Source organism: Felis catus, chromosome C2 (assembly GCF_018350175.1).
Source record: "Felis catus isolate Fca126 chromosome C2, F.catus_Fca126_mat1.0, whole genome shotgun sequence".
Classification (NCBI taxonomy): domain Eukaryota; kingdom Metazoa; phylum Chordata; class Mammalia; order Carnivora; family Felidae; genus Felis; species Felis catus.
This window is the reverse complement of record NC_058376.1, coordinates 89,313,732-89,331,595: the sequence shown is the minus strand read 5'-3', so window position 1 is coordinate 89,331,595 and position 17,864 is coordinate 89,313,732. Positions and strand designations below refer to the sequence as shown.

General features: G+C 35.9%; 1 protein-coding gene across 7 annotated transcripts in view; it reads right to left on the bottom strand.

Moving 5' to 3' along the window:
* Positions 1–17,864, bottom strand: part of TBL1XR1 (TBL1X receptor 1) — a 178,521-nt gene that overhangs the window by 71,797 nt on the left and 88,860 nt on the right. For 4 of the 7 annotated variants that reach the window (XM_023260383.2, XM_045037254.1, XM_011286113.4 and 1 more), the window contains exon 2: positions 15,843–15,911. The gene's annotated coding sequence lies outside the window, so the exon portion shown is untranslated. The remainder of the gene's footprint in view (positions 1–15,842; positions 15,912–17,864) is intronic. The other 3 variants (XM_023260384.2, XM_045037255.1, XM_045037256.1) reach the window with 1 other exon arrangement.

Here is a 17,864-nt window from a genome sequence, read left to right as displayed (position 1 = left end):
TTTGGGCTAATGATTACGCTAAGTGATAAAAGTGCCTCATAAGTGTCCCCAATTAAGTAACTGAAGAAAAAGATGACAAGGAAAATGATTAAAGTAAAATAAACACCAAATTTTAACATGTAATAAAACACAATAATTTTGCTTGTGATATCCTCTGTATTAATGCGTATATTTTCCCTAAGCATAATATTTATTTTTTTCTGACTAGCTCTCAAAATAGAACATGGCTTCTTCTGACAAAGCTAATTGAAATAAACCATTTTTTTCCCCAGTGACACACAGAAACATTTAAAGAGTGTCTTTAAGTTTTCTACACTGAAGGAAATCAAGCTACTACCAGTAACAAATAATAGAAAGGCTCTGGTGCCTCAAAAAATGAGGGGTTTTCTAACTGCAATCACCTACATAACATTAACTGCCTGGTCCTAGTAAATCCTTCTGGGTCTAACAAACAGAATACTGAATTTGAAGTTCATAGATCAGGTGACATTCTACTTTATTTTTTGCTTACGTTCTTACCTGGCAGACTTAAAACTCCAGGGACGGCAGAACCAATAAACATACCACTGTAATCAAGAATCTATCAAAACTCTACTCTTTTAAAGGATGTAATCTCTCTCTTTTAAGGAATGTAATCTGTGTCTTTTAAAGGATGTAAAGACAGGATGAAACATTCAGTGAAAAAAAAAAACTTGCTTTTTAAAGCTTGTTTTTATGCAAATTACTTAAAGTGACTATAAAATAAATGCCGTACACCCAATTCTATTAATTATTCATTTGAGCATTTCACCTTGGCAATATATTGCCTAATAAGTTATTCAGAATCACTAATAAAATTTCTCTCTGGTTGGCAGAAACAAAGGCAAAAATAAAGCAGTCTTGATGAAATTTGTTCTTGGCTAGTCTTAAAATGGTGGTGATATCCATGTGTCTGAGATAAAAATCTGTGAAACAAAATTTTCCTTTACATTGAATTTACTTTCCGTTTTCATTTAGGTATTTTGATTTACAATCCTAATGAGCTGACTAAAATAACCTTACACTTAATGGCAAACAACAGAAATCAGGATGGACATGCAAAGCATACTTTAGGGTTCTATTTTGAGCATAAGCTGTTTTCAGCAATTTTCTCCATCTACCTTACCGACCCCCAAGACTCTTCCAGAGACTTAAAATATTAAACTTATTTACTGACAATAATATTACTAATGATAAAATACTACAAGCCATATTGGTTTCAGCCAGTATTATACAGATGTAAATTATCTCCTGCAAAAACTCAGGACTGACTGAACCACTGTCTTAAGATACTATCCTCCAAGAAGGGTTGGCACCAAGATCAGCAGCTAAAGGAGAACTTGGAATTTTAATAACTAGTTGGTATGTCACATGAAGCCCACTGGATTGTTCCTCACTAAATTTCTCCGTAGAACATAAAAACATTTGTTAATTCTTTCCCCTACTTAGAGAAGTCAGCACACAGTACAATTTGCTCAAAGACCAAAATACTTCATTTACATATCAATAATACAGAATTCATGGAATATAAATGGCTATAGCTTTGAAAAAGTTCTACTATCTAGAAATGGTAATTCTCTTTATATTATTGCAATACAATTGGAGAGAAGACAAAAGACCAAAAATAAGTCCAAATCTATTTTGATCACTAAGAAAATAGGAAACTCTGTAACATAATTTCATATATAACACAGTTTCATATAACTTTTTATTTTCTAAAATATATCTAATAACTGCTTAGTTTTGTTGGAAAGTCTCCTTTTATGACTGGGTAAGAAAAAAATGCCGATAAAAAAGAAACTAAGATGATCAAATTAATTGCTAAAAACCCCACATCTTGGGGTGCCTGGGTGACTCAGTCGGTTAAGCATCTGACTTCAGCTCAGGTCACGGTCTCACTGCTCATGGGTTTGAGCCTCCTGTTGGGTTCTGTACTGACAGCTCAGAGTCTGAAGCCTGCTTCGGATTCTGTGTCTCCCCTCTCTCTGCCCCTGCCCCACTTGCACTCTGTTGTGTGTGTCTCGCTCTCAAATATAAATAAAACCATTAAAAAATTTTTTTAAATCTCACATCTCATTATTACATTTTATATTTTAATATTAATGTTTTACTTTTCTCTCATCCTCACTTGCTTAAAATTTATTCTGATATATACATTTTGAAAATGAAGCCTTTCAGAATAGATTTCCTAACAGTAAATAAATGGACGATAAGAAATGAATTAGTATTTTATAAACATTATACTTGATACTGGATATTACATTATTTCATTTTTTATTTTTGAGAGAGCACAAGCAGGGGAGGAGAGAGAGAGAGAGAGAGGGAGACAAAGAATCCTATGAACTGTGAGATCATGACCTGAGACAAAGTCGGATGCTTAACTGACTGAGCTACCCAGGAGCCCCCATGGTTATTATATTTTTATTAGCACTATACTTCTCTCCCAAAACTTTATAAAAGAACCACAAAATTTTGCAACAATGATCATATGCTTTTTAACCTACCAACTCATTAACATACTATTACTATATTCCTAAAATACAGATTTTTAAAAAACAAATTACTTTAGCCTAATAATTCTAGCATAAAAATCATGCAACATTCCTCTTGATAAATAAATACAATGCACTTAAAAGAATGTGTTCTGGGGCGCCTGGGTGGCGCAGTCGGTTAAGCGTCCGACTTCAGCCAGGTCACGATCTCGCGGTCCGGGAGTTCGAGCCCCGCGTCGGGCTCTGGGCTGATGGCTCGGAGCCTGGAGCCTGCTTCCGATTCTGTGTCTCCCTCTCTTTCTGCCCCTCCCCCGTTCATGCTGTGTCTCTCTCTGTCTCAAAAATAAATAAACGTTAAAAAAAAAAAAAAGAATGTGTTCTAAGTCAAACTTCATAAATGACAACTGGTCAATTTAAAAAATGGAAAGAGAATCTAATAATTGCCTCTAATAGTATTTTCAAAAACATATTCAAAATAAGCAACCCCAGGGATTCCATATCCCATTCATCATACTTGACTCTGAGCATACTCTAATTATGTATCCATCCCCTCAGAATTTATGTATTATAAATGATCTTAATAAGCCTTTGCTGTATCACTTTGAAGTAATCAAATTATTTGTGTGGGGGTATGTTTTGCCTTACTTTTATTCTTTATATTTCTGTATCTTACTGCATCCTTTAAAGTTCAGAACTCAGAAGGCAGAAAAATGTCACTCATAAAATTTTAAAGTATTTTCAAATTTAAAAAATATCAATTTTGATGAAAGCTACTAACAACCTATTAAACAGGAAAGTGGTTTAGAAAAATACTACCCACTAGTACTTTTAAAGCATTTTATTGTGAAAATTTTCAAACATACAGGAAAAAAATTTAAGACTGTATAGAAAATATTCACATAGCCACCACCAAGCCTTTAGAATTAACATTTCCTTGTATTTGTCTTACCATCCTCTCAATTGATCTTAACTTCTGAACCATTTCAAAATATGTTGCAGATCAGTACACTTTCCCCAATTATAGTATAGTGTTTAATACAGTGTTTCTCTCAAAGAAAAAATTTACACAAAATAAAATGGATAGATATTAAACTTACCATTCAATGATATACTCAAGTAATGCAAATCCCTAACAGGATACAGGGTATTACCACCACCCTAGAAAATTCCCACATGCCCATTCCCACTTAATCCTTGTCCCCAACACCCATGCATCCATTTCTAAGCCCTCCAATCACTTTTTTTTTCCAACATTAGTTTTGTTTGCCCTACGCCAATACAGAAATATGTAAGTTTGCCTGTTTGGGGGAATCACAGAAATGGAATCATAATCATGTCCTAGTTTTCTGTAAGGCTACGTTCACTCAGCATGATGTTTCAGAGATTAATCCAGGTTGGTGCAAGTATCAATACTCTCTTCCTATTACTCAGTAGTACCGTGTTATATATACACAGCAGTTTATCTATTTTCTTGTTGACAGACATCCGAACTGTTTCCAGTTTAGGGGTCAGCCACATATTTGGCAGAGTTTATACATAGAATCTGGTATTCCACCACTGTGGTTCTTTCTTTTCCGGAATTTCTTCCCTCTTCCTCCTGCTAGACTGCCATCACTCTATAGCTGCTGTGGTATTTGTGAATTTGATCTCATTCCTCAAGCCAGTAAGACTGCAAACAAGCCAAGAGGAGTCTGCCTGAAGCAAAACACCATCAAGATGAGAAACTCACCCAAGGCCATTCCCTTTTTTTAAGAAACCACTCCAGTCCAGTTTCTACTTGTTTGTGTTTGCCCTATAGTGTCCTCATGTTTTTTATATATTGGCCAGAGACCGTAGTCACAATTTGTGGGAGAATTTGTTCAGTAGGATCTTGACTTCATTTTTAAAATTGTAACTCCCTATTTTTCCACTTCAAAAAAGCTATAACTGATAAATCTCTTTTTGGCTTTTCTTTTTCTCCTCAGGAGCTTGACTGATCCAGTCTCTTTCTATCTGAAAAGCCAAACTAAACCAAGAAAAGGCCTCTGGGAGCCACAGATTATGAGAGCTGGAGGAGGGAATCCTGTAACTCTGTACATGAACCAATACAAGTCCCAAAGGCATCCCAACACATGTATGAAGAACACACCCAAAGAAGCTAAGGTTTTGAGACCTTCTGATAGAAGCCACTCTTCAGGTACCACACTAACCCTGAGTGGTGCATGCAAGAAGTAGACCAAAAGCAGGGCAAAGGCTTTGAAAACTGAACTGGCGCTAGAGACTGACAACGCCCAGGCCACAAACACTGAGAACGTGCAGTTCTCATGAACCTAACTATGCTCATCACCTGTTTTAATTAAAAAAAAAAAAAAAAAAAAAAAAAAAGTCAACATTCTCCTGACAAGACACAACACAAATTTATTTTACACACACAGAATCAGGAAAATCTGACCAATTCTCAAAGAAAAAGACCACAAGACATGCCAATCTTGAGATTACCCAGATATGAGAATTATCAAACAAAAATGTTAAGGCAGCTATTTTCATCCATCCTCCCCAGGGTAAAAGCATACATTATAATGACAGGAAACACAGAAGTTCTCAGAAGTACAAAGTAAGAAGAACCAAATGGAAACTTCACAACTGGGAAAAATTTAGGGAAAAAATGATTTGACAAGTGTAGACAAAGGAAAGCAAGCACTGAATAACTGATCTTCAAAATAAGAAAATAACACAAATAGAAAAAAAATCTCATCTTAATAAAAGAAAATTTTCCTGACATTTTGCATCTTTAGCACTGACTAGTAATGGAGGGTAAAAAAACATCAACACAAAACCTAGACATCTCTAACTAAAATGCTTTAATCCTTATTCTGTCTCCTCTTGAGCCCCTCTGAAAGCTCTCATGATTCACCTTTGAAAAATATTCTGATTCTATGAATTTGTAGGATATACAATTTTTAAGAACGCTGGACTACAAGTGAGGACATCTGATTCAAGTCTCGGTTCTGTAACCATGACAAAATACATAAAGTGACATCACTTCTCTAGGCCCTAATTCCTTATTTGTAAAATTAGGACCTACTTAGTGAGTGATGACAACTTACTTAGCTTTATAACATAGACCCATTGTTAGAGTAGGCAGTTAGTTAGGTTCTAACAGAATACCTGGAGGCCAGCAACAAGAAAGCCATTGCTGGCTATGGGGAAAGTCAGAAGCCTGGCGGCAGCACTCTACATCAAACCACATCAAACCTCATCAAACTGGACAGGCTCAAAATAGCAGATGAGACGAGAGGAAACCCTGACCAAATAAGGAAAAAAACTCCTAACACCTTGCATCCATGCCCAGGTAATGAATATTCCACCCCCTTGTTAACAGCTCTCAATAAAAGATAGAGACCCAACAACCCCCAGGTGCTCCAGCTTCTCTCACCCTAGCTCACATCCCCAGACTGTATTTTCACTTTAATAAATTTCCTCACTTGTGTCACAGTGTCACATGTCTGTCCTTGAACTCTTTCTTGTGACAAGACCAAGAACTTTTGATGACACCTATGGGACAGGCTGGGTCTCCCCCAGTTCACCTGGCAACACCATGAACTAATTTTAGGAATGCTTTGAGGGTCACTCCTGTTTCCCCAGACCTTAGCATTAGCCAAGTTCTTCACTGCTCTCATTATTTGTTTCTGACAAATAAGGAGAACCTATGGTCAGGTAGCTGTGACTGGCAAGGTCTAGGGCAACACTATTAACAGATATAAAAGGCAAGCCACAATGCAAACCACATTATGTAATTCTAAATTTTCTGGTAGCCACATGAAAATTTTAAGGAGAAACAGGTGGCAATTATTCTACTAATATATTTAATTTAACCCAATATATAACCCAAATGTGATCATTTCTTATAATCAGTATTTTAAAATCAAGATTTTTCTTTATCTTTAAAATCCAGAATGCATTTTATATTTATAGTACATCTCAACCATGACTAGTCATATTTCAAGTGCTCAACAGCCACATTATCACTAGTGGCTACCACAACTATAGACTGCAGGTCCAGATGTGGAGGTGGAAAGGGGAGGAGGACACAATGGCAAACAAGGGCCAAGGACCAAGGTGTCTCAATGAGTCACCTCTCTGTCTCTCTCTGTCTCTGTCTCTGTCTCTCTCTCTCTCTCTCCCCCCCCCCCCCCCCACACACACACACAAACTTATTGGTGATGGTAAAAAGGTCATCCCCACGTGGCAGATAGATCAGAGAAAGTTTGTTCTTGAAATAAATTTCCATCTCTACTATGGGGAGTAGCCACTATAAAAGAAAAAAAAAACCAGGTAGATAAATGGCTTACATATCATTTCCAAATACGTGAACTTAAAGTATTTATTTTGGGTCACCTGGGTGGCTCAGTCTGTTAAGCGTCCTACTATGGTGCATGTCATGATCCCGTGGTCTATGAGATCGAGCCCCACGTCAGGCTCTGTGCCTCCCTCTCTCTCTGCCCCTTCCCTGCTCATACTCTCTCTCTCTCCCAAAAATAATAAACATTAAAAATAATAGTAAACTATTTACTTTTATGAAAGCCACTGTTTATTTTATCCTATCCACAGTTGTAGGGAAGTATAATCATGTAGGGAATATATTAAAAGGCATTATAAAACAATTAAATGATGTTAAAGATTAGTGAAGGAAACACAAAATATACTTCACAACTTCACAATTTTCAAATCAAATGCTTTACTGTGACTTAGTTTCTGAAATTTCAGCTAATTTATCAAATCTCTCCTTTGAATGAAAAAAATAAAAACCTTAATTTTTTGAATAAATTTATGAATACTGAAACCTCTATATTTTTTAAATGGATATAATTTCTTTTGTTTTGAAGGACAGTATAACAATTTTATTCCTTAAATGTTTGTCATGGAAAATAAAGGAGAAGTGATCTTTGTGAGAACCTATGGTCCCACTCCAGTCCCATCTCACCATGGTTCCCATCTCTGTATTAGAACAGTAGTGCAGACACTCTCAGGAAAGGACAGAACTGTGGAAACAAGACCTAGTTCAGAGCTATCTCTACAATTTATCATCTAAGTGATTATAAACAGGAATAATTGTTTCCTCATCTATAAAATAGAGATATTAAAAACCTCACAAAGTTACAGAGACTTATTTAAATAAGATATTTACACTCTATCACAGAACATTCACTCATCCTTCCATTTCTGTTCGGATTTTTATTTACTTTCTCATTCATCAAATAACTTTTAAATTAATCAAATGTCTTTTGGTGTCTCCAAATACTTTACACATTTGAAGTATTTCCATGTAATCTACTCTAAATTCGCAAACCCTTGTGTTCTAAGTCATTTTTTAAAAGGGTCAAATTATAATAAAATGATCCCATTAAACATCTGACTAGAAACAAACAATATAGTGAAAAAGGAGCATTAGCATCTTTTTTTTTTTTTTTTTTTTAACGATCCTGCTTATAGGAGAAAATGGCAATCACAGGAAGGAGAGAAACTAGTCATTGTGAAGGATCTCTGTTCCAATGAACCAAAGGAAAACAAAAGATACGACTGAAAGTAACTGGCTTAAAAAGGCAGTAACTGGCAGAACATGGACAAGAGAATAAATAGTACATATTAAAATCAGAAACTCCTGTCTGTTACATACCAAACTTTACTATGTTAATTTCCTTTCGGAGCAAAAAATTAAAACTTAAATAACAAAAAAAATCCATTACTATCCACTGGAAAGATGGATGGATTGATAAAAGGAAGAATGGTAAAAAATAGAGACTCCTAATGGCTTCAATACATTCAAGAAATTTGCAATGGCCTGTAGCTTCAAATGTTATGGCTGTATTGCTAATATTAAAGCACGTAGCCCACCCCTGAATGTGTTAGAACCTACTAGTAAGACTGAATTTAACATAGTACAGACCGTTTGAAAAGTTTGAAATACTTAAAGATAAGGCCAGAAAACAAGTGAAGATAGGATGCCCTGCCCCCCCCCTTTTTTTAACAAAGAGAGAACACCCAAGCACCCAAAAGAGGGGGGGATATGAGGCTCGATCCCATGACCCTGGGATCATGATGTGAGCCTAAATCAAGAGTTGGAAGTTCAACTGACTGAGCCACCCAGGTGCCCCAAGGACACTTTTCATTTTATTTTTTAAGTCGTTTTTTTAAAATGTTTATTTATTTTTGACAGAGAGAGAGACAGAGCATGAGTGGGGGAGGGGCAGACAGAGAGGGAGACACAGAATCCGAAGCAGGCTCCAGGCTCTGAGCTGTCAGCACAGAGCCAGATGTGGGGCTTGAACCCACGGACCACGAGATCATGACCCGAGCCGAAGTCGGACACTTAACCGACTGAGCCACCCAGGGGTCCCTAACATTTTTCCATTTAACACCCATTCTCCCCCTCTATGTGAGTTTTAAATTCTTGCTCTCATTCTATTCTGGGTTCCTTGAGATAAGAAGAGAGCTACATTTTGTTTCTGGTTGCATGGTGTCCATATTAAAACCTAGGGAACAGATGCCAAAATTATGTGAAGCATGAAGATCAATTTTTAAATAACAACAGCAACACACCATAACAAGTTCTACTATTACATTTAAGGTAAGGCTTAAATCTATGTAAGAATTCAAGCTTTCTTTGACTTTCAAATGATAGATAACACAATCTTTCAGGTTCCATTTTAGTTACAGAAGCCTCACATCAAAGAACAATCATCCAGTGGTAAGATACAGGGGATTAATATAAATCCAACGTGCATTTTACTACTGATTTGAAAATTAATTCTCCAGAGGCATAAATTCACAACCAAATGAATATGAGTACTTTATACAATGCCATCTATATAGTAATGCCATTCATTCTTCACATTTAATAACACCACTTCAAAATCACCTGACAACAAAAGATGATAAATAATGACAATGACGTTTTCTACAATGAATAGAACAAGTTAATTCACAGATGATATAATTAAAAAGTAGGTAGTAGGGGCACCTGGCTGGCTCAGGTGGTTAACTGTCCGTCTGACTCTTGGTTTCGGCTCAGGTCACGATCTCAGTTTGTGAGTTGCAACCCTGAGTTGGGCTTTGTGCTGACAGTGTGGAGCCTGCCTGGAATGTTCTCTCTCTCTCAAAATAAATAGATAAACTTAAAAAAAAAAAAAAAAAGTAGATAGTAAAAGGGAACAGATCACTGGTTTCTCAATATGCACCACCTCAAAGATCCTACCTCTAGGGAGGGTCACAACTCTTTGGGGCCTTATCCTCAGTCTAGCAAGCTACAACTTAATCAGTTCTCTTAGGATAATATAGTTCTGAGAGAATAAATGTTAACAAAATACACTAGAGCAATTTATGAATGAGAAGAATGATTTACTAATTTACACTGAGAATGTAACTGCAGACTGGAACATTCACTGATGCAACAGAGCTGGCAGTGCCCAGCCCACATCCGCTTACCGCTCAACTTTCCTTAGGAACGAGACAGCTTTTTTTCCACTAACACCTACAGGTCATCTCTGGCCACAGGTTTAGGTCAGGGAGAAGCTGCTGAGGACCTGCCCACCCCGAAAGCGTAACTCCACCAATATGGAAAGGGAGTTGGTAGACAAATTACTCCCACTTCAATGCCCCTTGAGTGAAATAACTCAGAGGCATATTCTGTTCGGTCTCCCAGAGGTCCCTACATGATTTGAGCCTCAACTGCCCACAACAGTAATCTACTGTTTAAGGCATCTTTACTGGCCTCTTTATCTTTTCTTCCTTCCCCACTACTCCATCACACCCACAGGAACTTTCTGGGTTCATTTTCCAAATAAAATGGTTATATCAAGGGTCCAATTCCACTGAAATCAAACATAAGACAGCCAGTCAGCTTAGTTGTTTTCTTAGCAGAAAAATATTATTGTTAAACCAAATTAATTTTTAGAAGTTGTGACATGACTACAGACTCAGAACAAGAGAAAATAGAAGGTCTGAGGGACGGATCAAAAAAGTTGACAGATTTTCTTGAAAATAAGAATCTTTTCAACAGTTCAAAGAAAAAGACATACAAACAGTTCTAAAAAATATGAAAAGATGCAAATTAGAACTATAGTGAGATACGATTTCTCAACTTTCAGACTACATATATATATAAGTTCTGACTATATACTGTTTGTAAGTGGGGAAAAAAAACCAGAAGATGCCAAAATGTCTAAGGGAATTTGGCAAATTGCCTAAAAAAATAATATGCATATTTATGGTCACACATAAAACTCCCATTCTTGAAACAAGTTAGGTACATCCATGTAATGGACTACTACACAGTTATTAAAAGGAAGGCAGGCTAGCTCTATACAGTGCTTTAAGATGATCTCTAGTTCACGTATACACGTGGGTTTGCTTATATATATATATATATATATATTTTTAAATAGCAATATAGTTAAAACTGGTTACCTATAAGGGGAGAAATAAAAATGTACCTTATTTATAATTAACATGAATGATTTATATATAATTATAAAACAAAACTAAATCAAAACACTTAAATGCTAAACACTAAAAATAAAATGAAACAAACGGACCTGACTATATAACAAGATGGCAGAAAAATCATACAGGTGAATGTACTTCAAGTACTATAAAACAGAATACTTAACACTGTAAACCCCAGCAGGACAAAGGCCAAAAAAAGCAGTTTTTAGTAATCATGTTGGTGGTACTGGTTTAGATATATAAATATATATTAAGACAAAAAATCCTATGTAATACTTCTTTATGTATTTTATATATTTACATATTTATATCTGACATATTTCACATATACTATATTTTATATTTTAATGTTATATTACATTTATATTTAATAATACCTAATATTTTACATATATGAAAGAAAAAGAAGTTTATGTAAAAGCCAACTTAAAAAGACTCATCTGGCCAAGACAATGAGCATCATCATCAGAAGAATAAAAACTACAATGCAATAAACAAACTATTTAAATCTACAAGCTCAATGACACTTCAAAAAAAAGAAAAAAAATCCTCACTGGTCTACTTTTCCAAGATTCTAGGAAACAACTCAAATACTTTGAAAGTTGGTAAATAAAGGAAAGAATCAAGTAATTAGTATGCCTTTCCTGTGCAAACTGTGCCACAGAGTAACCAAGCATCTGATGACGGAAGTTTCTTTTACAGAGATATTACAGATCATATATGAAACCTTGATATAATTAGGATATCAACATTTTGAATGTTTGCATAGAAATAAGAGATCTAGGCAGTGATCAACAGTAACCTAATCTCACAAACAGAGACAATTAAACAGCTATTTCTTCTTGGAGTACTCAGCACCTCCTTATGAAATATTCTGTCACCCTAACACCACAAAATAAAGCAAGAAAAACCTGAATTAGATTAAGCTCTTAGATATAACTACTGATTTACAAAAAAGTACAAGGGAAAGAGAAGCATTTTACTACAGGGATGCATTTTAAAAAATAGGGGCGCCTGGGTGGTTCAGTCAGTTGGGCATCCGACTTCAGCTCAGGTCATGATCTCACAGTCTGTGAGTTTGAGTTCCACAATGGGGTCTCTGCTGACAGCTCAGAGCCTGGAGCCTGCTTTGGATTCTGTGTCTCCTTTGCTCTCTGCCCCTCCCCACTCACACTCTGTCTCTGTCTCTCTCTCAAAAGTAAATAAACATTAAAAATTAATAATAATAATAATAAACACAGAATGAGGAAATTTACATGGCAAGTAAGTTAAAAGGGAAAAATATAATAAATAAGGAGGTAGAAGAGTTAAGGTGTATATACCAACCAAATGTAATGTATGGATTTTGTAGTGACTCTGTAGAAACATTATGAGCAAATGAGGAACATTTAAACTAAACAGCTACTTACTGATATTACGAAATTATTGTCAACATCTCATGCATTAGAATGTCCACTATCAAAAAAATAAAAGAACACCACAGAAAATAACAAGTGTTGGACAGAATGTAGAGAATGTAGACAAAGAGAAATCAGAATACTTGTGCACTTTTGGTGGGAATAGAAAATGGTGCAGCCACTCTGGAAAACACTATGGAGGTTTCCATATGATCCAGCAATCTCATTTCTGGGTATGTACCAAGAAGTGAAAGCAGGATCTTGAAGAGATATTTGCACACCCATGTTCACTGCAGCATCATTCACAACAGCCAAAGATGGAAGCAACCTAAGTATACACTAATGAATGAATAAAGAAAATATGATATATGCATACAATGGAATATCAACCTTTAAAAAGAAGGAAATCCTGTCACATGCTACATGCTACAAGACTGATGAGACCAAAGGACATTATGCTAAGTAAGCCAATCACAGAAGACAAATACTGTATGATTCCACTTATACTAAGTATAAAGTATCTAAAGTAGTCAAACTCATAAAACCGAAAAGGAAAATGTTTGTTGCCAGCTGCCGGTAAGAGGGAGAAATGGGAATTTTTCTGTTTAATGGATATCAGTTTCAATCTGTTTGAGTTTTGCAAGACGAGAAAGTTCTAGAGATCTGTTGTACAACAATGTGAATAGAGTTAACACTACACTTAAGTGTACTAACTACACACTTAAAAATGTTTAAGATGACAAATTTTGGTTTTCACTATAATTTTTCAAAAGTATATTTAAATCCCTTTTCAAATAAAAAAAGAAATTATTACCAATTTTTCAAGTGTGATTAACGGTACTGTGTGTGTATGTGTGTGTATATATATGTATATATATAATTTTTAATAGTCCATATCTTACGTAGCTACATACTAAATAAAATATGTATGAATGAAATCATATGATACAAGTATTAGCTCCAAAATGACAGGGGTGGGGGGGGACATGGAAACAAGGTGGTTAAAGATGAAACAAAATTCCTGACCACTGCAGCTGAGTTCATTATGCTATTCTGTCTTCTTCAGTGTATGTCTGAAAATGTGCACAAAAAGTTAAAATAATAATATACACTTGTAGGCCAACAGATTCTATTAATACAGTGGGATCCACATTTATTTAGGAAAGTAGCTGTAAACCATGATGATGTAAGGTACAATTAGAGTTAAAATAAATTGTACCTAGCCAAGTGAAGAATAAGCAAAAAAGAGTATTATGAATCCCTCATGCTTATTTATATCAAAAACAAAGTTGAGGGTGGGGGTAAGGTGGTATAGGTAAGGTAAGTGTTCCCACAAAGCATTCCTTTTCATTTTCAGGGAAAGAATGGAAGATACTACATAGCACAGGTTTAACTCAAAACACAGGCATTTCTCAGGTTCATGAGAAAACCACCACTGTGAACCAATACCTATAAATTTATTAGCACATCATGCAAGTATGTACAAATGGCTGTCATGTCCTCAGCTAGACTATAAGCAAGTATGTTGTAATCCTGGCCTTTTTCATCTCTAACACTAACACATTTTTAGAACTAACATAAATTTTTGTGATCATGACTCAAAAATGATTTAAGGAATTCTCAACAAAATTGGTAAATGTGTTGGAAATAACCTGATTTGAAATACAGTCTAAGAGCTGTTCCAAAAACAAAACAACATACAGTCTGTGAGGGACACATTCAAAAACTCACTTGAAGATAGGCACTTAGAAGAGGTAGCCAGTTACACAGCACCTGTACCTCACATACCCAACAGGCCTGCACAATGGATTCTTTTTTTAAAAATTTTTTTTTCAACATTTATTTATTTTTGGGACAGAGAGAGACAGAGCATGAACGGGGGAGGGGCAGAGAGAGAGGGAGACACAGAATCGGAAACAGGCTCCAGGCTCTGAGCCATCAGCCCAGAGCCTGACGCGGGGCTCGAACTCACGGACTGTAAGATCGTGACCTGGCTGAAGTCGGACGCTTAACCGACTGCGCCACCCAGGCGCCCCTCACACAATGGATTCTTAAGGGGGACATGCCACAAATAGTTAAGACTATCAAGAAAACCAACAGGTTTCAAATGTGAACTTCAAACATAAAGCCAAGGGCAGGTAATCCAAATGATGATGCTGATTTACCAGAGAGCTGTTTCTTACATGAGAAACTGTAATGCTTCAGAAGAAAACAGCAGATTTTAACAATGGTTATTGAGTCACCCAAGCACCCTAAAGAACCCAGCAAGCGTCTCATAAACTAATGAAGAACCATGTCATTGTGTCAAGTAAGGCCACACAAAACATTCTCTCTCAGCAGTTAATGGGGAATGTTGAAGAAAATAAGAGGGGGGAAAGAGAGAAGAAATTTTCCTCTTATCAACATACTGACCAGCCCATCTTTAAAATGAATCATTTCCTAGGAATTTGTTCACAGATAACTCATCTTGCCCACTTATTCTGATTCTAGTTAATTTTTAGTAGCTTTTATTTCAGACTGATACATCTACTATTTCCCACCAAGTTCTAGAAGTCTTTTTCAGTTTCTATAGCTATTTGATTTAATGTTTAAAATAAAAAATTTGATTAAGTAAAAAAAAGTTTTAATAATGTACTACAGAAAACATTCTGAAATTGATTATTGTTAAGTAATTAATTGTCCTATTTATTGAACTCTAAAATACATAACCAATACCACTTAGGTAAAGAATTACTTTTTGTAAGGGAGAGTCATTCTGATTTTAGTTAACAGTAATGAGATCACTCAGCCTACAGTTAGAATAAACTTTAGAAATTTAGCCCAATTCTATCATTTAATTGCAGAAGAGTTCTTGCCAAAAGTTATCCAAGACATATACAGAAAAGAGAGCTATCTCAACTCTTACAGATTGGCTTTTCTGCTGTATAACACAGTTCACAGATGTTTATTCCACAGAGAAAGGTTTCTAAATAATCTTTTTAAATAGTAAGGATGGTTCTCTTGGAAATCATTCACTCACTAAAAACAGGTAGAATTTTAGACATTTAACTGCCCATTAACTATAAATATTAAGATAAATGCAATATGCAAAAAGACTATAACAAGAAAATTCTATTCATAAAATATAGCCCACCTGTTAAAATACAAGATCACTGCTATATAATAATAGTTTTCATCCTGATAACTACAGCCAAGTGGTTATACAATCTATAGATGATGGAACTCTCCAAAGTAAGGGTTCGCCCTTTTCTAACTAAATAATCAAAAATTAATTACTTTAAGTGCCTTACCTTACATATATTTTTTAAAACATTTCTTTACTCTGGGAACACAGATATATTTTGTCAACCTATGACAAACTTTAAAAATTCTTAAGAGACCCTCCCAAGTAAGAGAATAATAAAAAGACCAATTAAAACACTCTACCATTCGGAGTGGGAGGAATTCTTACCATTGGCAGTGCATTGATGTGGGGATGTGCAATTGAATATCCGGTACCGCCAATCACAAGTTGCTGCTGCTGAGAAAAAGGAAAGTACAATATTCAGTGTGCCCTAAAACAAATTCAGCTTAAGAGATTTCCCACAACAAGTTTCCATGTTACCAAATTATTTTCATTTACCTCTGTAAGGTCCCCGCCACCAACGATTATCCTTCCCCCCCTAAACAACTATTATCTTATATAAGCAACAGCAGCAACTTTTGGGGTAGTAAGTGGCAGGCACTGAATCTTTACAACACTCCTAAAAGGTTGACACAATGAACAAAAGGGAGACTGGGAAAGATGGATTTGCACAAAGTGTACATTCACCCCCATTCAACTTAACTGGTGCAAATATTACTGCGATAGGGCCCAGTATAGCATGTTCATAATCTATGATCATGAGCCGCAAGGACTGGTATGAACTTATCTTCTATATATTGTTTAATAATAAAAACAAATGCATGATTGGTTTTGAAACAATTTCAATCAAAACTTATTAAAGTTTAATCTCTTCAGAGTCTACATTTTACAGAGTTTACCCCACCATCTCAATTGCTAAGTCATAGCACGTTATTTTCTGTGTCCTTCTGTGTAAAATATACAAGTTGTTTTTCAGACGCCCTGTCAAAGTGGTGGCTCTCCGGTCTAACGCTGACCAGTGCAGATTCCACCACATGCTAGAGTACAATTTTATGTAACAGGGCAAGCTGATGCCACAGAAAGGAATGCAGGAGCTTTACCTCCTCCACCAAACCAGTGAATTAAGTCAGTAAACACTAAAAAGATAACTAAGCAAATACACTGAATAACTGTAGAAAGAATATAATCCCTTTAAGTTGGCTCCTCTCTGATCTTATCTTTAATTAACTAGAACTCTCATTTGTGCTGCCAACTCCATGGCCAATCTAAACAACTTCAGGGCTACTAAGTAACTTTCGGGTAGTTAAGTTATAATATCTAGGAATTAAAATAACATTTATTAAACATGGCACACACTTACTGAAATTCTACACAGTTACATCAACATATAATATCATATCAGCCTCTGCAGGCACCAAGGTCTTTGGGCACAAGACACTTGTGAATCAGTTGGTAGATCCTTTGTAGACCTACTGGACAAATGTTCTACAGACTTCATAAGTGAGTCAAAACAAAAACTAGATTACAGCTAGAACTGTTTACCTCAGGGTCATTTGCTATGAACATCAATTGTTTTATCAGAGTTTTCATGAGTTTTTGAGCTATAAGCTATATAGGGCTACTTGTTATCCAAAAACTGACTGAGCACCCTTAACAGAGAAAAGTTTGGGCATACATCCATTCTAGTTATTTATAAATAATTAACATGTGCTACTGAATTACACACATTTTACTTTTTTTTAATGTTTATTTATTTTGAGAGAGAGAAAGAGAGGGAGGGAGGGAGGGAGGGAGGGAGGGAGGGAGGGAGGGAGGGAGGGAGCATGTGTGTGTGTGTGTATATGTGTGTGTGCACACTTGGCAAGTGAGCAGTGGAGGGGCAGAGACAGAGGGACGGAGAGAACCCCAAGCAGTCTCTGTGCTATTCAAGCACAGAGCCCAATGCGGGGCTTGATCTCACAACAGTGAGATCATGACCTGAGCCAAGATCAAGAGTAGGATGCTTAAACGACTGAGCCACCCAGGTGCCCCTAAATTACAGGTATTTTATAAAACATAGAAAACTGAAGGAACAAAGATGTATTCCTACATGCCAAATATCTTTTTTGATAATCTCTTATATGCTTAGCCATCTTCTAAAATAATTAGATCATAATAGGTAAAAAAGCTCATTCTAGTAGTTTAAGTATCAGCTCTACCATTTGCTTCTTTACTATTCTTATTCACATTTCTCACAGTCAGTTTCTTTTGCATGAATCTTTAAATTATTTGTCTGTTTTGCAGGGTTCGGTTGAAATTACTCCATAAGTCTACGTTATCAAACACAAGTAAACTTAGAATAGTACGCTC